At 45.2% G+C, this 22984-nt stretch overlaps 1 protein-coding gene across 2 annotated transcripts in view; it reads left to right on the top strand.

The window, feature by feature from the left end:
- PTPN3 (protein tyrosine phosphatase non-receptor type 3) overlaps window positions 1-22984 on the top strand; it is a 316623-nt gene that overhangs the window by 82699 nt on the left and 210940 nt on the right. Inside the window, exon 1 of one of the 2 annotated variants that reach the window (XM_075921606.2) lies at window positions 3656-4124. The exons of the other annotated variant lie outside the window; for it this stretch is intronic. The gene's annotated coding sequence lies outside the window, so the exon portion shown is untranslated. Of the gene's footprint in view, window positions 1-3655; window positions 4125-22984 lie in introns of those variants that run through there. 2 annotated transcript variants of the gene reach the window in all.

The raw sequence follows: 22984 nt of genomic DNA, 5'->3' as shown, positions 1-22984 counted from the left end.
CATGGCCTCATTCACTGTCTATGTCATTGCTTCCTTTATTTATAATGAAGATACCTCCTGATCTCCTGTAGTTATTTGTGCCCCTACTGAGTTTTTTCAGTGTGCAAGTGAGTCTTTTCTAGAACACTTCTGGTTCTGGCTTATACCCATTGGCAGCAATCTGTAGTAACCAAAGCAAAGGTCAGAATGCTGGACTCTCTATCCAAGCTCGAGAGAGGGGAATAAAAAATGTATGTGCTTCTCAACAACAGATAATGCCAACTAATACTTCTAGGCTACGTCTATACTGGCATGATTTTGCACAAGAACTCTTTTGCGGAAGAGTTCTTGTGCAAAAACTCTTCCAAAAGAGAGCGTCTACACTGGCATGTGCCTTTGCACAAGAGATGTGCTTTTGCACAAGAGCATCCGTGCCAGTGTAGATGCTCTCTTGCGCAAGAAAGCTCTGATGGCCATTTTAACCACAGGGCTTTCTTGCACAAGAAATTCATGTTGCCTGTCTACTCTGGTCTCTTGCGCAAGAACAGTTGCTCAAGAGGACTTATTTCTGAGCAGGAGCATCATAGTTCATGCGTAAGAAGCACTGATTTCATACATTAGAACATCAGTGTTCTTGCGCAAGAACTCGTGGCCAGTGTAGACAGGCAGCAAGTTTTTGCGCAAAAGCGGCTAATGTAGACACAGTCCTAGTCTTCTTTTTTCCCCCCTCTACCTCCATCCTGGTTAAGTATAACTTAACTGACAGGACCTTTGATTCACTTAGTCTTGTCCAGCTGTTCTGGTGATCCTGTCTGACATTATGAATATTGTTTTTCCCAGTTGAATGTGGTGAGCCACATGACAGACTTTTCTCGCTAAATAAATTTGGGGGGTTGGAGGGCTTGCATGGTCAGATAGTCAACAAAGGCAGAAACTAAATGCATTTTTAATATAAAGTTTTCCTTTAAAAATGTTAAACAATGTATGCAATTTAAGAAGTTAGTCCATTTTAATTAAAGCAAAATAAACATAGCAATTTGTTCTGATGTCTCAAATAAAAATATTTTGTGAAAGCTTACATCACTGAAATAATTGCAGGCCTTGTTATTGCTGTAAGAGCAAACATCCAAAGAGAAAAGAAAGCCTTTCAATCATCACCCCCACTTAAATTTTGTCTGACCTATAACACTATAAGGAACTAGTTCACAACATATCTGAAAATTTAGCTGGAAATGTACAGATCAGCCTTTGACATAATTATACCATTGGTTAGTTGTAAATCAAATGGAGATACTTGACTAATTATAATGGATGCTGTATTAAATATTTATGCATGCATGTAGAAACCTGGAAATGTAGGTTAAGGGATGTCAAGAGGTTATCTAATCTATATCCCTTGCTGAAGTAGGACCATGTTAACTGAGGCTATGCCTGACACGTTTTGTGAAATATTAAGAAACTTCAGCAAAGGAGATTCTACAACAGGGGTTAGCAACCTTTCAGAAGTGAAGTTCCCCAGAGTACCCTTCTGCCCTGGGCTGCACCGCTCTCCCAGGAGGGGAAGAGGGGCTCTCTCCCCCGTGTGCCCCACTTGGTCTCTTGCCCTGGGCTCTCAGGCAGGAGGAGACTGCACAACTCCTGTGTCCCACCTCCTCCGAGCGCTGGGAAGGTAGAATAGATAAGGCAAAGCATTCATTGCTGTGAAGCGGAGAGGAGCATGCGCACTTCCCTACAAGCTGGATCTGGCATGGAGCCTTGGGGCTTGCCCTCCCTCTGCAGGAAGCCATCACTGGCCCCACTGCTGTGGGGGGTGCGATGCTGGATCACCAGCACAGGCTCCCTGTTGGGGATAGGAGGGGAGTGAAGGGGAGCCTGTTCATTGCACGTGCCACTGCAAATCATCTTGTGTGTCACTTGTGGCATGTGTGCCGTATGTTGCCGACACCTGTTCTACAACTTCCCCTGTTAACCTATTCCAGTACGTATCTATCTTTAGAAAGTCTTTCATATTGCAGGTTCAACCTCTCTAGTCTGGCACACTCTGGTGTGGCAACATCGGTGTTCTGGCATGATTTTAGTTAGCCGGATATCCACTTATCATGGGTATGGCTAAGTTTCCGTGGTTCCATACAGCAGCAGATTTGGGGCGGGGCGGCTGCCCCGGGCTTGCAGAAGCCCCGCACATGCACTGTGGCGCCACGGCGCACGTGCTGTGTCAAAGGGGGGGGGGCACGAAATTGTGCTGCCTTGGACACTGCGGCGCTGCCCTGGGCCTCACGGCACTCTCATCCGCCCCTGGTTCCATAAAATCTGTTTACAGCCTTCAGTCTTTCTCTCAGTGTTCTGTACTGTTCTTTAGCTCTAATTTACTCCCTAAATGTCTTCTAAGAGCTCAGTAAATAGTGGTAGAGTTGGTGATGGTGCTAGACAATATTGACCTCCTGAGGTTTGGCAAATTCTTGGGTTCAACACCAGTCAGGTCTCAAGGGTGCCAGACTAGAGAGATTCAACCTGTATCTAATCTAAATCTGTAGATGAAACCATCTGTTATTTGTTTGACTTGGTGGATGTTAGAGATGTAAATTTTCAGTTAATTGGCTAATCAAATAGTCAGTGCAATTTGCATCGACTATTCAATTAGTCGATAGGATGCCTCCACCTTTGAAGTGTAACAACAGCACATTTCAAAGTGTGCTGTTGTTACACTTCAAAGGTGGAAGTGCCGTGGGGAAGCACAGAGTCAGTGGGGGGACTCAAGCAGTCCCCTGGTGACCCCATGCTCCCTGTGGCTTTTCAACACGGCAGCGCTGCTTGGAGCCTGGGGTCAGTGTGGGATTCGGATAGAGGCAACAAGGGGGCGGAGCGATTAGTCAACTATCGTGTAGACTGTTCAATAAGCATTGGCTTATTGGATAGTTAACTAGCCGTTCACATCCCTGGTGGACAGAGAGAGCACGATGGCCAACTCAATAACTGCTCTTGACATATTTGAGGACTGTTAGCAAGTGCCCCCTTGGTCATCTTGTCTCAAGACTTTAACTTATCCAACCTTTTAAATCAGGGATGGGCAATCATTTGTGAAGGGAGACCCCTTCACAAATTTGAAGTGGTCCTGAGCTGCCTGGAAGTGGCAGAGTCACGGGCAAGGACGGGGCCAACGGACTTCCTATGGTTCCCTGCCCACAGACCCGGATTGGTCTGGGGGTAAGGGAGCATGTGGTGTCTTTGCCTCCCACCCTCTACAGCACCTAGAAAGAACCACCTGTTTAAAAGAGCTGGCAGTTCCTTCTGGTGCTGCATGCCCCTGGCTCCGGGAGGAGACTTCATCTGCTCAATTGGCCTGGGGATGGGGGGAAGCAGCAAGACAGTCACCGGCCAGATCAACTGTCTTGGCAGGCCAGGTCCCGTACACAGAAGAGGTTTTTCGCACCCCTCTTTTAAATCTGTCCTCATGGATCAGATTTTGTCTTGCCCCCCCCCCCCCTTTTTTTTATAAACGTCGCTTCTGGGTTCGCTGCAGTTTGTTTGCCTCTTTCTTAAAGTGCGGCCAGAGCCCCCCAGCTGCAGCGCTACACGGAGAAGTACGAGAAAATACGTCAACAACTTGCGAGTAGACTCAGCCGCACAGGCGTGCGCGCGGGGAGTGCCCGGACACACCCGCGCGGCGCGGGCCGGCTAGCGGCTGCTGGGGGATTGGAGACGAGGCGCCGCAGCCCCTCCGCTTCCCCGCAGCCCTCTTCGGGGCACTTCGGGGCAGAGCGAGCGCGCGCGCGCGCGGCGGAAGCAGCTGGGGCCCGACCCAAGACGCTGGCCCGAGCCCCGCCCATCCCGGCAGCAGCGCGCGGCGCCCCTTCTGCGCTCGGGGCTCCAGCAGCGCGCGGCGCCCCCAGCCTCGGGCCGGCAGCACGCGCGGCGCCCCTTCGGCGCTCGGCCCCGCCCCTGCCCCGCCCATCCCGGAAGCACGCGCGGCGCCCCTTCTGCGCTCGGGGCTCCAGCCCCGTCCCCCCCGGCCCGGCCCATCCCGGCAGCGCGCTCGGCGGCCCTTAAAGCGAGGCGCCCTGGGCCAGGGCCCGGCCGGCTCGTAGCTTGGGCTGCCTCCGCCTCCAGCCCCGCACACTGGCAGGCAGAAGCCGGCTTAGCCTAAGGTAAGGGAGGGGGAATGGGGGTGGGAGAGGACGGGGCTTGTGCTGAGGGGAGGGGGCAGGTCAGGGGGAGGCACCAAGGGGCAGGGGAGGCAAAAGACCGAAGTGTGTAGCACTTTAAAGACTAACAAGGCGCAGGGTGGAGGAGAGAGACAAATCCCAGCGGGCTAAGTGCAGACAATGAGGAAAAGGGCAGGAGGGGAGGTGTCAGAGGGAGGGGAGGGTGGTGCTGGGAGAGGAGAGGGCAAGGGCATTGGGAACTAGAGGGGGGAGAGGGAGGTGCTGGGAGAAGGCTTGAAAGAAGGGGTGGGCATGAGGAAGGCGGGGATGGAACAAGACATGTGAGGGGAATGGGGGCAGAGGATGGTGAGGGATGGGCATCAGGGAAAAAGGGAGTAGGGACAGTAAGGGAAGGGGGAGGCACCAGGAGGGTGCAGGGCTAAGGGAAGGTGCAGGTGCCAGGGGATTCTGGGGGTGAAGCAGAAGGGCAGACACCTGCAGGGGAGGGACCAGCACCAGAGGAGAGAGGCAGGGCAGGTGTGTAGAGGGAGGTGTTAGAAGAGGGGATGAGGAGGGGTAGCTCACATGATCAGAGAGGGGCTACTGGAGGAATGGGCACGGGGGGGGGGGGAGAGAAGGGCTGGTGGAGGGGGGCAGGTCGCAGGAGGGATGAGGGCAGTGAGAAGGGCAGGAGTCAGGACAGCAGCGGAGAGTGAGGAGTTGGGGGGCAGCAGGCACCAGGGGAGCTGATGGAGCAAGGGAAGACATGGCAGCAGAGGGAAAAGCTACAGATTTATAAGATATTTATTAATAACTTAGGTGCCACAGTGGCACATCTAAACAAGCCACATGAACTCAGTACTAGTGCACAACACAAAGTTCATTCTGCTCATGGGAGGAAACTTTTAGAGGGAATACTTTCTCCAGCCTCTCTGCCCCTGAGTTAATGTCACACACATTGAGTTAATGCAACTGTAGGATAGTTGCATAAGGGGGTTTGGTGGGGGCCAAACTAATCCCTATTGGTAGGAGGATAGTGGGAAAAGTCCGGGGGGGAGGGCGGGGGTGGGGGGCTCACATGACACCATTTACTTCTGGTCACGTGTCCATCTTGCTCCAAGAATGTTACCTCCAGGGGTGTGACCAGTGGGAGTCGGGATGTGGCCAATTGGGGTCAGGGGCGTGGTTAACAGGGATCGGGGTGTGGCTAATGGGGGTCAAAATACATTTTTAAAAAATTCTTTGGGCGCACACACTAATGAAATGTGCTGCGCACGCCTATGCTCAGAATATTTGTCTTTTTCATAAGTGCATCACATTGGTGGTTCATATTCAGTTTGTGATCACTCTACTCTCCTGTTCCTTTCCACCAATATTGCTCCGTTGCCTATTGGCCTTTTTAAGATGCTGATCTGAAGCAACTGACCATCTGCCATAAAAAATCATTTGCTGCCTAAGAACATAAGACTGACCAAACTGAGTCAGACCCGTGGTCCATAGAATGCAGTATTTGGTCTTCTGACAGTGGCCAGTGCCAGGTGCTTTAGAGTGGGTTTAACAGAAGAGGACAGTTACCAAGTGATCTATCCCCTTTGTTCTGTCTGGGCATCTGACAGTCCAGGTTTCGCTGCCTTGTGTAATAGCCATTGATGAACCTATTATCCATGAATTTTTCTAATTCCTTTTTGAACGTAATTATACTTTTGGTTTTCATGTCATCTCTGGGCAATGAATTCTACTGGCTGACTATTTGCATCATGAACAAGTACAGTACTTGTGTCAAGGGGGTAAATAGAACTTCTTTATTCACTTTCTCTATACCATTCATGATTGTTTAGATCTCAGTCTTATCCCCATGCTTAGTTATCTCTTATCCAAGATGAATAGTTGCAGACTCTTTAGTCTCTTCTCAGATGGAAGTTTTCCATACACCTGATCCTTTTTTTGTTCTTCTCTGTACCTGTTTCTGTTTTAATATATCATTTTTGAGAGAGGGCAACCAGAACTGCACACAACGTTCAAGATGTAACTGTACCATGGATTTTACCTGGAGCCTGATTATACTGTTTTTAAAAGTTTCTATACAGTTTCCAGGAATTTCACTCTTGTGATTGTTCCTTTTAATTTGTGTGTAAATTGTTTACTCATTTTTTTATAGTTCCCTCTTTGAAGTTAAACAGTACTGATAGGCTGTTTTGGTTCCCCTCGCCCAAGAATGTTAAATTTAATTACATCATAGTTGCTGTTTCCAAATGTTCAGCTATAATTATTTCTTGGGCTAGAGACTGTGCTCCAGTTTAATATATCAAGTACTGCCTCTCATCTCCTGTGGGTTGCAGAGTTAGTTGCTTCCAAAAGGCGTTGTTGCTGGTGTCTAGAAATGTTATCTCTGAATCCTGTCCTTAGGTGACATGTAGCCAGTCAATATGGGGATAGTTGAAATCTCCCATTATTATTATTTTCCTTTTTTTTTGTAGCCTCTTATCTCACTAATAAGTTAGAAATTCACATGCATTAGTCCATACAGGTTGTTTGTGTTTTTTTTAACGTTCCTGCAGCCAAGTATTAGCTATTCTAGTCTTGCAAAATGGTTTGGTAAATATATTCTGTCACATGCTAGGATGGTGGTAAACTTAATCTGTATAATTCTGGTGGTAATCTCCGTAAAAAGTCAAAATTTTCAAGTGCATATACACACATACTGCAAATTTGACCTACATAGGCTTACTGGGACTTGAATAACTGCTAGTGGAAAAACTAGATTCATGTGCTCCTTTGTGTCAAAGTATACTAAAAAGTCTCCGAGGGGTAGCTGGGTTAGTCTATAACTTTAAAAATGAATAGTCCTGTGGTACCTTATCGATAAACAAAATTATATATAGTATCATGAACTTTTGTGGGCAAAATCCACTTCATATGAGCTTGAGTTGGGGGGGGGGAGAAAGGGGGCACTATCAGAATTGTCACAGGAAAAAGAAGGGAGAGAAGAAAAAAATGTATTTTGAATAGTAGTTTAGATGCTAATGAAACTAATTGAGTGGGCTGGAAGTGTCCCATTCTTAGCTTTTGATGTCAATGACATGTTAAATGTAAGGAAGACTGGTTTTCTAATGGGCCATCCAGTTAATGTCTTAAGTCTGAGGGAAGCAGTGTCCAATTTGCATACGAGTCAATTCCACACACTTTCTCTGTAGTTGGCTTGGCAGCATTCTGTTCCAGAAAGCTCTCTTAGCTGTCTTTCACAGCAACGATACTACATGCTTCTCTTGCTGAGAGTTTCTTCTTGTATACACGTGGTATGTACAGCAAAAAAAAAAAAAATCACCTTCAGTGAATGCCAGAGTCTGGATCAGCTGACTCAGGCTTGTGCTGTGTGTCTAAAACTTGCAGTGTAGGCTGCTTGTGCTGGAACTGGGGTTCTGAGACTCTTCCCCTGGCCAAGTTTCAGCAAAAATGGGAGTATCTACGCACAATGCTTTTTTTGTGACGGTACTGCTCGGTACACAGTACTGGTGCCTCTAGATGCAGTACCAGCACCTCCAGTCAGAGCTCAACAACTTTTCCCCTGGAGCACCGGCACTTTTTTTTTTAACAAAAAAACCCATTGTCTACACAGCTATGCTAGTTCCCTACTGTGAGTATGAATCGGTTGATCCAAGTTCTGAGACTTGCTGCTCCAGTGTCTCCCCCCCCCCCCCCATGAAGATTCTAACCTTTTCATGTGGGCTTCTGCTCTGTGAGGTGACTTGCAATATTTCAGTCAAATTATTTCAAAAAGTAGCTAAACTGGCATCTCACATGTAGCCTGAAAGAAGGATAAATATCTTGCTCACCATCTCTAACAAGGTTTCATCCAACCTCCATCATAACACTTCATAAATCCCAGTGACATCTGAAGAAAATGGTTTTCTTTTATTTGAGGTGCAACTTACTTATGCAAAATTTTACAATAGGTATTCTAGCAGAGAGAAGAACATAACAAACATGGCCAGAGTTTGTACTTCAGTTTGAAAGATCAAGTGTAGACTGAGTACGTTCATTATGCATAAATATTAATGCCACATTTAGGAGGTTCTGGCTAGGAAGCAAAGCCAGCCAGTAATCCATTTAACATATCAAGTCTAATTAAATGTTACATTGGGAAGGCTATTAAGTTTAAATAAATATAAATTTGTAAAGGTGTGATAGCAAGAGAGTAGAGTTTATTATACCTTTTTCATTGGAACACTCAAGCACACGCTCTTATCACAGAATCTGCAAAAAGCGTTAGTTATAGATTTGTGAGTGTGCAATTTAAATGTAACTAATCTACATTAGTTTGATTGCCATTGTTTAATTGAGAGTCCTCTTAAGAGTGTCCTCAGTGAAGCCACCATAACAGTGAATTAGAGGAAGACAGTGATGTGGTGATTTTATTCATTTTTTTTATAAAAGTGACTAGTATATTAGTCAAAATCTAGTTTTTTCCAAAGTAGTTTTTCTTTCTTCCACTGCTTTATAAAATATTATTGGTTTCTTACTGACATGGTAGAGAGAATTTTTATTGTACAAAAGAAAATCTAAGTAACTGTGGACTTTGTCCTCTTTCACTGTCCTGCTATATATAGTGATTACAGCTTAGATGTGATAGTGTCACAGTGCAGTCCCTCCTCTTTGTTTCCCATTATTTTGAATTCTGAGGAATTATTTGCTTATTGGAAAGCATTAAACAGTATTGTGCCACATGAAAGCATCTGACAGGGAGGGCTGGGGGGAGGGGAGAGGAGGAGAGCAGGGGAACAGGCCAAACCTTTCCACTGTAAACAGGCTTTCCTCCTTCACTCCTGTTCCAGTACAAAGCAGACAGCTTGGCAAGATGCCTGCATTCCTTGGCCATCAATTGCCAAAGCACTAAAAGTGTTTCAAGGGAAGTAGATAAATATTTTACCTGCCAGTCAGAAATACAGAGACTGAAACAGGAAGATGGGTGAATTTTGGAGCTGCTTACCTAATTTGATTTTGTATTTTAAAAAAGGGAGGAAAAAGTTGTTTTAATCTCATGTTCTAACTGAATTTGAGCTCATAATAATTAATCAACTAAACATCCTGCTTTAAAACTCTTGACAACATCAATAACAGTTAATGAAATGCTACACTTTTGTATGCAAGAACAAGAGAGTTTTAATTCACAATTTAACATACGCACTGCTGTATGTATAGATAACTCAAATGCTTACTTCAAAACAAATTAAACTAGGTTAAAACATTAGTTATTAATTGTAGTTTTAAACACACTGGTAACCAATAACAGAATGCCAATTTAAATGTAGAAATTTTTGGATGTTTTTCTTAATTTTCAAATGTATTGATTTCAGTTACAAAACAATATAAAAGATAGTGATCATTATTATTTATTACAAATATTTGCATTGTTAAAAGATAAAGTGCTTTTCAATTTACCTCATATGAGTACTGTAGTACATCTCTTTATCCTGAAAGCACAAGTTGCAAATGTAGAATTTTTTATAACTGCACTCAAAATCATAGCAATGTAAAACTTTCGTGCCTACACGTCCACTCAGTGCTGCTACTTTATTCAGCTAATCACTAAGACAAACAAGTTTCTCTCTATATATGGCACAGCTGTCTGCTTCTTATTTAAAATGTCTCATGAAAATTAGAACAGGCATTCATATGGCACTTTTGTAACCAGTTTTGTAAGATGTTTACATGATAGATGTGCTAAGCATTTGTGTGCCCTTTCATGCTTTGACATGTAGGTTGGCTTTTTTATATATTTTTATAGTGCAGATATTTGTAATCAATAATTGGGTTGTCAGTTTCAGGTAATGTATATGATTAACTCAAAACAAATTAATGTGTGATTTCTTTTTAATGAGTATTAATCACGTACCAGAGCATAGTGTGTATGGTGCAGTGCTGCATGCCTTCTGGGCAGGGGGTCCCCTTCTGCCATTCCAATTCACTGCTACTCTGGTCTGTTGTTAAGCTTATTAGAAGCACACAGGATCTTTTTCAGGGAAAAAAGGCAATATGCCATGTTTATTGGAAATACAATGTAGAAATCAGCATATGCATTCACACACATCCTGCAGCTGGTGCCATAGTTACCAGTCTTATTGGTGCTTGTGCCAGCCTTGTGGCCAGTTAGTCAGGACAGGAGGAAGGGGTCAGGTTCAGTCAGCTGTAGTCTGATGCTCCAAAGTTGTCTTGTCTTCACAGGACTAACACAAAGCTTTATGGCTACGCGTTCCACTTTTATGGTTGTAAGTCTCAACTTTAGTCAATGAGTTTTTGCAGTGTCATGCTGAAGTCATCTAATTTTTTTTTACCTCCAGTCTGCTTCCCATTGTCATGCTCCATCAGTACTTCAACGAATGCCCAGGGAGTCATATCTCATTCAAGTGTAAGCTCTTGCTTTAGAGCAGTGGCACCAACTGGTTGATGGGGTCTATCGCCATGGCCAGCTGGCTGGGCAGCTGCCCTTCTTGGATCCAGCCCAGCTGGAGCGCAGCACAGCCTCAGCAGGCTGAACACATCGGCTAACTGGGCTGGAGCAAACAGGGGCAGCCATTGGCCAGCTGGTCACGGCTTTCAGCCCAAGTGGCTACCCTTGTTTGCACACAGCCTGTGGGGAACAGCATGGCGTAACCCTGTCCCCAGCATGCTACGTATGCCAGCCACCTAGCCTTCCCTGGAGGCAAGAGTGGGGATGCATGCATGTTTTATATAGTTATATAGATTTTTTTTTCATAGGTTTGTTTAATAGAAGCTGCTAGATATTAAAATATATTCTGTATTAGGGATTATATGTTAGTAAGATTTTTTTTTTAATTGTCTTTTTAACTTTGTAAGTCTAAGGAATTTTGCCCATTCCTTTGTAAGAAAAATTGCTTTCTCTGAAATGAGCTGTCCTTTGTGTGAGTGAGAAATGTATGAATGTGGAAAGACGACAGAAGACTCCAGCCCCAGACAGTCAAGGAGGTGTGAATTCAGGCATTGGTCAAATCTATATAAAACAACCAAAATTAGGGATCTGTTACCTGTGCCCCCTGACTCTTGTTGGCCATGCCCCCGGTCTCCCGTTAGCCATGCCCGCCTTCCATAAGAAGTCCCACTGTTGGAGGTAGTACTTCTGAGATCAAGGTGGACCCATGACTGGAATTAAAGGGTGTTGTGTGACCCCTCTAAGAACTCCACCCACTGTTCTCTCCCACTAGAGATGGGTTGTCCTCCGTAGAACCCCCCCATGCAACTATGCTGCAGTTGCATTAACCCAACTTTCATTGTATTCACTTGGGGGGAAGAGGCCAGGGGTGTCTCTGTTTTAGTGGTTTTCAAACTTTTTGGCCCATGAACCACCTGGCTCAATGTAAACTTTTCTGTGGGCCATCAGTTGCTAATATAAATTCACCGTTAATTACATAATTAGGCTGGAGACATTTTGCTAGTGTTGGAGGTAGGGAGAATGGTTTAATTTAAATTATAAACCGATTAAGCATTTTTACTTATGTTTATCACATTTCATTTTAAATAAAGTAAATATTTATGACGGGCTAGGAGCCACTGACCCACAGAAAAATCAGTTGGGGATCATGCAAGTGAGAAGCAAAAAAACTCCCAATACCCCCCCTCCACTCTCTCCCCCAACCACATCTCACTGATGTGGCCCCCAACTGAAACATCGCACTCCTCTGGTGCTCCAGTCCCCTGGAGTGAGAATGAGACAAGGAGGACTGAGGTTCAGAGCTTCCTATAGGCTAGATTTACTTTTCTGAGGTTCCAGAGTTAGTGGATTTTATGGACTGTCTTAGGCTTTGGGGACAAAAATGGTAGGTAGGGTGCAGAAGCAGGCTGGTGGGAGGGTGTCTGGCCAGGAGGAAGGTGCAGGAGCAAGGAAGGGTCCTGGAGCATGATGGGGGTGCGGGATCTTGGCAAGGGGAGGGAAGTGAATGAGAGGGATTGGGGTATGGTGGTGTGGGCATGATGGGGGATGCTTACCTGGCTTTGCGCCCCCTTGCAGCAGGGAAAGTCTCTGCACAGCATGCTGCCGCTTCCCCAGTGGGGTGGGAAGGGGGAGGGAGCTCAGTTTCCTTCCCTCCACCCCCCATGCAGTGTTGATCAATACCAGTTCCTTGCTCAGAGGGCATGAGGGATGTGTGTGAAGAATCCATGACTTTCTCCACCAGACCAGGCTTGTTGCCAGTGGGGTGGGGGAAGAGCGAGCAGCAGCACACGGAGAGCACCTGTAGAGCCTGACCATGCCCCACTCCACAGCGCCCCAGCCGGGCTCTGTGCTGCTGAGGCAGCAGCTCCAAGGCATGGAGATCTGGGAGTGGCCCTGACAGGTTTTGCCTTGGACCCCCCCCCCTGGCCCTGCAGCAGTGTCCGCATCGGCCGCAATAGCAAAGAACAAGTGGCCTGGAGGAGTAGGAGACGTGGCTGGACCGGGAGCCCTGCAAGTCAGAGGCAGGGAAGGAGGGAGCTGCCTGGTGGTAGGGCAGCATATGGCCTGGTGGCTGGAAACTGCGTGCCACTGGAAGCCATCCCACCTGCCCGTGGTCAAAGCTGCAGTGATGCTTCCTACATATTCTGTTGTGCGGGGCAAGGAAGTTGGTGTGCTGCACCGGGAGCAATGGCATGGAGCTATTTCTTCTTCCCTGCATGCCAGTGTCACCATCAAGTGGTAAAGTGTTTGGCGGGGCTTTCCGGGACATTTCACTACCTGACGGGGACACCAGGACAAAATATTTGTTTGGGACTGTCCTGGAAAATTTGGGACGTATGGTCTGTGTACCTATATAACTGCTATTATGTGTCACTTCTTTCCCGCTTACCTCCCATGGAAACACCCCTGACCAAGCTTCTCTTGACAGGAGCTTGCCTCTGTCCTATCTACTGCACAGTGATGTCAGTGTGCCCCCTCTCCCTTCCTTGTACCTAATCAGCATTGAGCAGGATCTGGGTACAGAGGAAGCCTGTCTGTACCTCGCTCAGGAGTAAACGCTATAGGCAGCAACTTTTGCTAGGGTTCAGGTTCCTGAATGCTCTGTGGAAAGAGACAGGACTCTCCACTCCCTCTTTCCCCCAACATGAAAAGTATTTAAATATAAGGTGTTTTATACTGTTTACAGTGTGATTTAAAACTGCAATTTATTAGACTGTTTTTAACTTTGAGATTAATCATGATTATTTTAAAAAAATCTTTGAATAGTCTGAATATAGGTGCTTATTTGTGGTAGGTTAATTCATAATGTAAAATTCAGAAACACTATTCATTCAGAAAGCAGCAGGGAGTTTTGTAATTTTGGCTCATTTGCTGGACAAACATTTAAGAAAAGGCAATGAACTAATGAGAATCAAGCTTTTTTGCTGATCGCTTTATTTGAGTCATAATATACTAAGGATTTCTAGATACATGTTCAACTGGTAAACCCATGAAAAAACTGGCATAAACTAACTTCTTATTCATGTATTAGCTATTAGCTTTTATCTTATAGATATTTGCTTTGTCTTCAGTGGGTTACAATACTCATGGAAAATAGCTTTTTTACAAGATTGGACATGCACTGTAAGAAATTCACGTTGCTGTAGCTTTTTTTTAATCACCATGTAGCAGAATTGTTTTCTTGTTATGCACAGATTTATGTATGCTCGACCTTAGTAGGGATGTGACAGTGTGATTGTTTACACAGTTAACCAATGATTCTGGGCTCATAGGTTAATGTGCACAGTTCACATGTGCACCAGCTCCTACTCCCCTCCTCCCCCACCCCACTTCCGCCTGTGCTACTGCCTCTGTATTGGCATTGCGGGGGGGAGGAGAGTAGGCAGGAGCCGATGCACACGTGTAACTCCGCATGTTAACCTATGAGCCCAGGATCATTGGTTAACTGTAAACTTTGGTGGTATCATGTACTGTAGTTTTCTATTCTTCTCCTATAAGAAGAGGTTTCAGTGGAGGTAAAAAGAGGGCAACAGTTGCTCCCATCCTTGGCTCCTGTCCATGGTTTGACTTGTGGTGTTGTATTAATTGTATTATGTAATATCCTGGGTGTTTTAGACCCTTTGCAAAAAAATAAGACCTAGCTCCTGCCCTCCGTGAATTGAGACTATAAATGAGACAGCTAATTGTCAGATATGAGGAAAATCCAGAATAAGGAGAAATAGACTATTCTTCCTATTAGCATTATTTACAAGATACAGTTGTATTTAGACACTGACTTGTGCTTTTTGTTGCTTTCCTGAACAAGCTGGAAATCATTAGCTTTTAATTTGTGCTGTTTTATGAGTCTCTATTTGAAGAGGTAACAGCATTTTTCCTTAATGCAAGCTAAATCCTAAATACAGTAAAATCTGTGTTATCTGGCACACTCGGGGATTAGGGCATTCCGGTTATCTGAGGGTCCCATCAACCTAGGAAAAGCCAATGGATAATAAAAACTTAAGTTTTACTATTAATATCGGTAGTTTTGTAGGGTGAGGCAGTTGGTCTCACATTTCTATTTTGAGTTAAAGATGATTAGTAGTTCTTAAATAAAAAATTAAGCCAATCATGGTAAACCAAGCCAGGCCTGTGCACCTGCAGATGTGACAGTATTGTGGCTAGCGGCAATGCTGGTTAACAAAGTTTTCTGGTTAACAGAGTGCCGGGTAACAAAGGTTTCAGTACAATGTTCCAAGTTCAGTTTTGCAAATACATAGTATTCAAAACTCTCAAGTCAAGGCCCCAACAGATCATAAGATTGTCTTAAAAATTATGAGATGTAAACAAATATTAATATTTGCCTTCTGGGTTTTGAGTTTTTGAGATTCACCCAAGTTGCATTTCCCAGGGTTTCTTTGTAACTATAAAGGCTATGCAATTTAAAAAATAAAACTAAATCGAGTCTTCTGTACCTACTTGAAAATATGAGAAGTGTGATGAAAATCATGGGAGCTGTCAAAACTGAACTTTTGCAGTTTCAAAGTGTTCTTTTTAAGGACCAGCTAGGCACAGCCAATCTAAACAAACACCCAAACACTAACTAATATTGGACTCTCTCTTCAATTTAGTCATTTATGCTCTGTCTTGCCCTTTCCCCTCTTATTAAAAGAATAATTGTGCTCTGCCTACCCTGCTCCCTATTTCTTTCAAAAGAAGTATTTTGAGGCTAACTACAAAATTACTACTGGCATTATTCTGCCTTCTGTGGAGTGAGGATGCTCTGCTACTTCAGTTTTTGTGGCCTATATAAATCTACTGCTGTGCCTGAAGGAAGAACTTTAATGGTCTTTTTAGGATAAATGGATTCAAGATACTTTATGTAGTGATGTGGAAAACAATCTTACCAAGTTTGAATTCTGTTTTTTCTGATCTAAGGAAAAGATTGGATGCAGGAGAAGCAATATGATTGGCAAAACTTGATCTTTAATGGCAATAAATTTTTATTTACCTGAACTAAATCCTTCACACACTAATGGATTTTTCTGAACTTTCAGTCTCTTTCTATCTGTCTCAGGAGTCGCTTCTCCCACTATTTGTTGGCGGCGGTGGGGGGAGGGAGGGAGAAGTATGCTGGTACAGTAAAACTCCAGTTGTCCGGCATCCAGTGGTCCAGCACTCCTGATAGTCCAGCACCAACTGGAACCCAGAAGTGCTCTGACCAGCAGGACAATTGGAGCTGCTCTACCCCGGCTTCCCCAAGTCCACCGCTGCTGAAATTGACCAGTGGTGGACTTGGGGAAGCAGGGTGCAGAGCAGCTGGGGTACTGCCGGGTTGGTCCCTCAGCGCCGCCCCTCACCCATGCTGCGCAGTTCTCCGCTGACCCCAAGACTCCTCATAGCCCCCCTTCTGGTACTTCGGCGTATCCGATAATCCGGCACCCCCTGGGTCCTAAAGGTGCCGGATTATTGGAAGTTTACAGTATTTCTATTTTCTTAAGACTGGGAAGTGGCAAAGTCCTGGGGCTCATTAAGAAACAGGCTCCAACAGTAGTAGAGAATTGAACTTTTGGCTTAAAGCTTTGGGAACACAATTTCACTTTCTGTGGAAGATTCTCTGTAACTAATTAACATTAAGTGAAGCAATCTCTTCAGGTTGCAGGTGCTTCCTGAGAAATGAGGGATTTTTTTTCATGTCATGCTACTCAGTGCAATCTTGTATTATCCGTTAATTTTGTTCCTGTTGGTTTTGTCCTTTTTATAAAGTTGGTAAAACAGAAAGAAATGTTCAGTGTCTGGAATGAGTTGACTGACGTATCTGATTAGGATTTTTGTTAGTTGTTCACTCAATTTGATGGCATTATTCTTAAGAAGCTTTGTGTAATTTGAATCTCTTCTTTCATGCTCCATTGTACCATAGTACTGAATAGCAGCAATAGTTAACTTTTGACCAGGGAAATAGGCTTCCAAGTTTTTCTTCTGGAAAATTTTTGCTCGGAATTAGTGATTGTCATTTTTATGTATCTTCCGTACTTGGTGGGGTTTGTTTTTTGGCTTTGTTATTGCTTATTACTAGTAGTGGTTGAAATAACAAGAACCATGAGTTTCCAACATACTGGTTTACAGCATTACTGGTTTTTTACAGGATGGAATATAGGGTTTTTCTTATTTTTTAAATGCTTTTTTTTTATTCATCACAGCATGTATATTGGAAAAAAATGTTATTTCAAAGTATGTAACAAAATCACCCTTCAAGGTAAATGTATGTATTCTACTCTTACATTGTTATGGTCATTACTTTTCTCTTAGTTCGTTCTCTCCCCTGGCTAAAACTATAAGTAATGCCAATAATTACATTTCCATTTAATTAGCATGAATTTAATTGGCAATAAAGTTCATGTATGACAAATTATCGAAGGCTTTGTTTTCATTTTTCACAGAGCAATTTCACAAAGTGTAGATTTCATTGTCCTTTTTATTCTGTGAACTTCAGGTTTCGTTACTTGGATAAAAGTTTACATTAGTGTTCAGTAGTTTCCAGAATTTTTTTTTTTCCTTCAGTCTTTATGCAGCACTGTTAGCCTTATGCCTTCTTGGTTCCTTTTTACCACCTGTGGTGGTCAGTTGAAGTTCTACTTTCCCTTGCTTCACAACTGGTCAACACTCCCCCCCCCCCCCCTTCTCTGAACCTGCTGTTCCAGTTGTAAATAATTCTGTTTGTTGAGGGTTAGTGAGTAGCTGTTAAATGTTAGTCAGGGATCCCTCAAGAACCGTAACCCAGTCTCCAGGTTTTAAGCCCTGTTTTGATTGTAAGAAGCCTCTACCTGTTAGAGACCATATGGTAGCTGTTGGAAGTGCCTGTGGGAATTCCACATAAAAGAAAATTTCACATCTGTAAGAACTTTCATCCCAGAACACTGAAAGAATGTGACACATGATTGAGGGCTTTCCTGATGGAAGCTGCTCTTTGCCCAATCTTGGAGTCTGCATGGTCTGACACAGCATCCAGCGCTTTAGCTTTGATATGTAGTGCACCTCCAAAACTGAGCTCCTACTGCACTGGTCTCTGTCACTGGTGCCAAAGAAGTGAGTTAAGAAGATGGCACTGAGCAAGCCTGATCAAGGGCCACTGGTTAAAGGATTCTGCTCAGGCTGCTTGTCCATGCTGGATCCACTTGGGCGCTCAGCCCTGGGGAGTTTCTCACCCTCATGTGACCCACCACTAACTCCAGGGAGTGGTAGAGGACGCAGGTTTGACAATTTAATTGATGCCCTCTCAGCTCCTGGCACCTGGAAAGCAATGAGCGCTTCCACTGCAGCTGGCATCATATGAGGTGTTGGAATTGGTCAATGTTCTCCATTGGACAAGCCCTCCAGAAAGGCCTTGAATAGGTCAGGCAAGCACTGCTGATCTCTGAAACTAAGGCAGAGCACTAGGTCATCATGTTCTTGGTGTCCATGTTGGCTCAGGTCTCTGGTTTGCTGATGTGATTTGTAAGCACCATGCTCCCAGTCTCTTTGTTGGCATCAGAATTTGACTGAGAAAAGATTACTCATTTCTGAGCCCTCAAGGATGTTCCCCAATGCAGCAACACTCTACAGAGAGCACCGGTTGGATCACTCCCGGCACTTATCACTGGTGCTGAAAGTTAGCTGCCAGATCCAGGTCTTGATGGTCCTGCCTTGGTCACAAGGGAATGAAGACTTCTTTTGCTTGGAGTTAAGCCCCTAATCTAGTCAGCAGTGTGTGATTGGGCTCTGGAGGGCTCAACGGCTCTGGTGATGTCAATCAGCCACTGGCCTTGCCAACAGACACAATGGCCTTATTGGAATGCCTGGCCTGTACCTATTGTCGTGATGCCCCAATTCTGCCAATCCTTGGTCGCTGCATCGAACAAACCAAAGTTGCCCTGACAGCACTAGGTTTGGTGCAGCATGTGCCGTGGACACTGAGGGTGAGGAAATGGTGCCCATCCTGTGACTTCTTTCTGGTGGATGATGATGCCTCAAGATATTCTCTCTGGTAGTCCAGTCATCCTCCTCCTCCCAACACAGGGGCAGGACACTCTTCGGCTAGCCCACCAGATGACTTTCAGGAACATCAGGTGCTGCTCTGCAGGATGGCTGTGAACTTGGGCCTACAGGAAAGATGATGGAGCAAGTGGCTACATTGTTCCGTGTGCTTCTCCTTTACATCCCTGCTGGTGTTGCATGCACAGTGCACAAGGGGTTCCTAAACATTGCCAAGACCATCTGGCAAACTCTATCCTCCATTCTGCCCACTTCGAAGAGGGAGGAGAGAGAGAATTTCATCACTGTAAAGGTGTTTGTTTGTGAATATTTGTACATCCGCTCGTGGGATTGTTGGTAATATTGATGGCCAATCAAAAGGACAAACAGGGGCCAACCAGTTTCCACCCAGAAGAATAAAGAAGCCAAAAGATTGGACTTGTTTGGTCACAATTTATTCCATGGCCAGCCTTCAGTTTTGGGTGGCAAACTACCAGGCCCTCATGGGGTGAGTAACTGGACGTACCTCACTGCTATAGGTGCCTCCTGCTGGTAATTCTGGGAATTAGCTCTTTAGTTCTGGAGTGCCTCCTTTCGGCTGGTGTCTTACCCATTGTTATCTGTTGGGTTTTTTTTTCTTCTTCTTCCTCTAGGTACTGCTGTATTACAGTGCCCCATGCTCTGGGGTCCTTCCCTTCTGGGAACCCCCAACTCCCTATGTTCACCTTTTCTCACTGATGCTACTACTAGTCTTCATCTGGCCTCTATGCAAACTGCAATCTGAAATGCCACTTATCATAGGCTAGAGGTGTGTGGACTTGCTGCCTCGGTGCAGCCCTAGTAGCATCAGGCCTTGCTTCAGGCCCTGCAGTATGGGAGCTTGTTTGGCCAGAACTTCCCCAGCTCTGCCTGCCTTTCCTCAGCTCTGCTCTTCCCTGGCAGTAGGTCCCTCCTGCTCCCTGGTTAGAGCAAGAGTGAGTCTGAGTCTCCTCCCCTCCGGGAGCCTTTATTTATATTCCCCCTCCACTAGGCCCTAATTAGCTAATACTTGCCTTAGATATGGGGCTTTGCACTCTCAGCCCTATTCCAGGGTTGGATTTTACCCTTAAAGGGCCAGTGTGGGGCAGATGCCCCATCACAGGATGTTAGTGTTCCATTTGAAGACGGGGTCCCAAAAGTTATGGCCTCCAGATCCCAGGAGACGGCACAAATGTTCAGGACTGTAGCAGGGGAAGGTACTACAATGGGTGGGTATTCCCTCCAGATGGCCTGGGATGCAGCCAACTTAGCTGCCTTTGTGATTGTCTTGACAGAGGTCATGAGGTGCTGTTCCTGGCTTCAGTCTACCAGCCTATCCCAGGAGATGCAGGCCTCAATTCATTACCTCTCCTTGATGTTGGGCTATTCTCAGACCAGACAGATGCGAGGCTACCCTCTGTTTACTGGGAAGCCATATGCCTCAGAGTTCAGGCAGCCATTTCAGCCTCCTCTGCTGCAGTGGCAGTGACCATCTTAGCAGGGGCCTGTGAGGAGAAGTCACAAGATTTAGCTGTCACTGTCCTTCATCCCCCTCCTGCTCTCTTGTGCAACCTGGCCAGGCTAAACACTACAGGGTCCAGAAGCACTCATCTTGAGGATGTGCTGGGGAGTACCACACCAATCAATTCACTAGATCTGCTCCTCCTTTTCCTAGACCACTTCTGCCCTTTCAGTTTGATCTTGTCAAAGGCTACTTGAGACCATTGACATTAGACAAAATGTCATTGGACTACACCCTCCAATTTACTACTGCCCTTCTCTGCTACCGTCCCTTCTTCAGAGTCCCTTCTCACAAGCAACTCATTTTTCAGGGGGCAGGCAATCTAAAGCAATTGGGAGCAGTGGAAGAGGTACCTCAGGCAAAAAGGAGGAAAGGGTTCTTCTGCTTTTTGCTGATACTGAAAGCAAAAGGAAATCTGTGTCCCATTCTGGACCTTCATTATCTGAACAAATCCCTAGCCTCCATTATTCTTTCCCTAAATCAGGGCAACTGTCATGCTATTTTCAAATTGAAAGATGCTTATTTCCATGGTTTTATCTTCATGGGACACAGATGGTTCCTGTGATTTGTGGGTCAGCACCATTTCCAGTTTATGGCACCACCCTTTGGCCTATCATTGTCCCTGCAGGTCTTAACAAAATGCATGTCCCCTGTGGTCTCTTACCCGAGTCTCCTGGGGGTCCTGGTCTACCCTTACCTTACAATTGGCTCAACAGGGACAAATGGCAAGATCATGTGCACAGCAGCCTCGATCTATTGAGAGTAGCCTCGATCAGGAAATGCTACAACCTGAGCCCATTATTAAACAGAAAGAAGTCAAGTCTCATACCTGTGCAACAGATAGAAATCATTGGGGCAGTTGTCAGCTCTACATGGGTGAGGGCATTACTCTCTGCATCATGTTTCCAGATCATGTCAGATATAATAGCCTACATGAGGGATCATCTGCTCACTACTGCCTGCATCTGCCTATGACTGTTACGTTTATGGTGGCCTGCACTTATGTGGTTCGACATGCCTGGTGCCATTTCCACCCGCAGCAGGTGTGGTTGGCATCAGTCTATGCCCCCAACAGACATGACCTAGACACATGGTAATAAAGGTGCTGGACTACATTTGGGCATGTTTGATACCATGGTTGATCCCTGCAGTGGTCCTGTTCCTGTCTTTGTTGCTTACTCTGGTGTGTTATACTCTGGTATTTGTTGCTTCGGACCTTGGCTGGGGATCAATGTGGTAGACCGAATATTCCAAAAGTGGGGTCTTCCCATGTGACTCACCAGAACAAAGTGCCATTCTTTCTGCTCGTTTTGGGGGATTGACAGGGACTTCCTGTTGGATGCCTTTCTGCTGCTGTAGTCTGAGGATTTGATGTATGCCTTCTTGCTGGTGCAGCGGAATAGGGCCAAAGTCATCTTTATTGCCCCTTAGCCTCACCAATGCTAGTTCACTACACTCCTAGACCTGTTGGTCTCCACCCCAGTGCTGCTGTCCTACTGGCTGGATCTCTGGACACAGAATCACGGCCAGTTCTCCTATCCAAACTTGAAGTTGCTGCACCCAAGAGCTTGGTTGTTTCATAGCTGAATGCTGAAGAGCAGGAGGAATGCTTGGCCTTTCTAATTCCTGAGACCTCCACTGGATCCATTTCTATGGGTAAATGGAAAAGTTTTACCAGATGGAGTTCAGCTCAAGCCTCACTGGAGTTGATCCTGGATAACTTTGTTCATCTTAAGCTTAATTGATTGTACATTTCATCCATTTAAGGTCCTATGTTGGCTTCTCATCCTCAGTTTCAGTGCAGGTTGATCTTCACCTATGGCATAACAGCCCAGTTCCTAATAGGAATATTAAATTTAGATTAATCAACTATTCAAATAGTCATAGAATCATAGAATAATAGGACTGGAAGGGACCTCGAGAGGTCATCGAGTCCAGCCCCCCGCCCTCAAGGCAGGACCAAGCTCCGTCTACACCATCCCTGACAGATGTCTATCTAACCTGTTCTTTAATATCTCCAGAGAGGGAGATTCCACCACCTCCCTTGGCAATTTATTCCAATATTTGACCACCCTGACAGTTAGGAATTTTTTCCTAATGTCCAATCTAAACCTCCCCTGCTGCACTTTAAGCCCATTACTCCTTGTCCTGTCCTCAGAAACCAAGAGGAACAAATTTTCTCCTTCCTCCTTGTGACACCCTTTTAGATATTTGAAAACCGCTATCATGTCCCCCCTTAATCTTCTTTTTTCCAAACTAAACAAGCCCAGTTCATGAAGCCTGGCTTCATAGGACATGTTCTCTAAACCTTTAATCATTCTTGTCGCTCTTCTCTGTACCCTTTCCAATTTCTCCACATCTTTCTTGAAATGTGGCGCCCAGAACTGGACACAGTACTCCAGCTGAGGCCTAACTAGTGCAGAGTAGAGCGGCAGAATGACTTCACGAGTTTTGCTTACAACACACCTGTTGATACAACCTAGAATCATATTTGCTTTTTTTGCAACAGCATCACACTGTTGACTCATATTCAACTTGTGGTCCACTATGACCCCTAGATCCCTTTCCGTTAAACTGACCGGTCTATAGTTTCCTGGGTTGTTCTTATTCCCCTTTTTATAGATGGCCACAATATTTGCCCTTTTCTAGTCTTCTGGAGTCTCCCCTGTCTGCCATGATTTTTCAAAGATCATAGCTAAAGGCTCAGATACCTCCTCTATCAGCTCCTTGAGTATCCTGGGATGCATTTCATCAGGACCTGGTGACTTGCTGACATCTAACTTTCCTAAGTGATTTTTGACTTGTTCTTTGTGTATCCTATCTTCTAAACTTACCCTCTCTCTGCTTGTATTCACTACGTTAGGCACACCTCCAGACTTCTCGGTGAAG

This window comes from Pelodiscus sinensis, chromosome 2 (assembly GCF_052426305.1).
Source record: "Pelodiscus sinensis isolate ZL-2025 chromosome 2, ASM5242630v1, whole genome shotgun sequence".
NCBI lineage: Eukaryota > Metazoa > Chordata > Testudines > Trionychidae > Pelodiscus > Pelodiscus sinensis.
The sequence above is the reverse complement of the archived record's forward strand: the minus strand, read 5'-3'. Positions and strand labels throughout refer to the sequence as shown.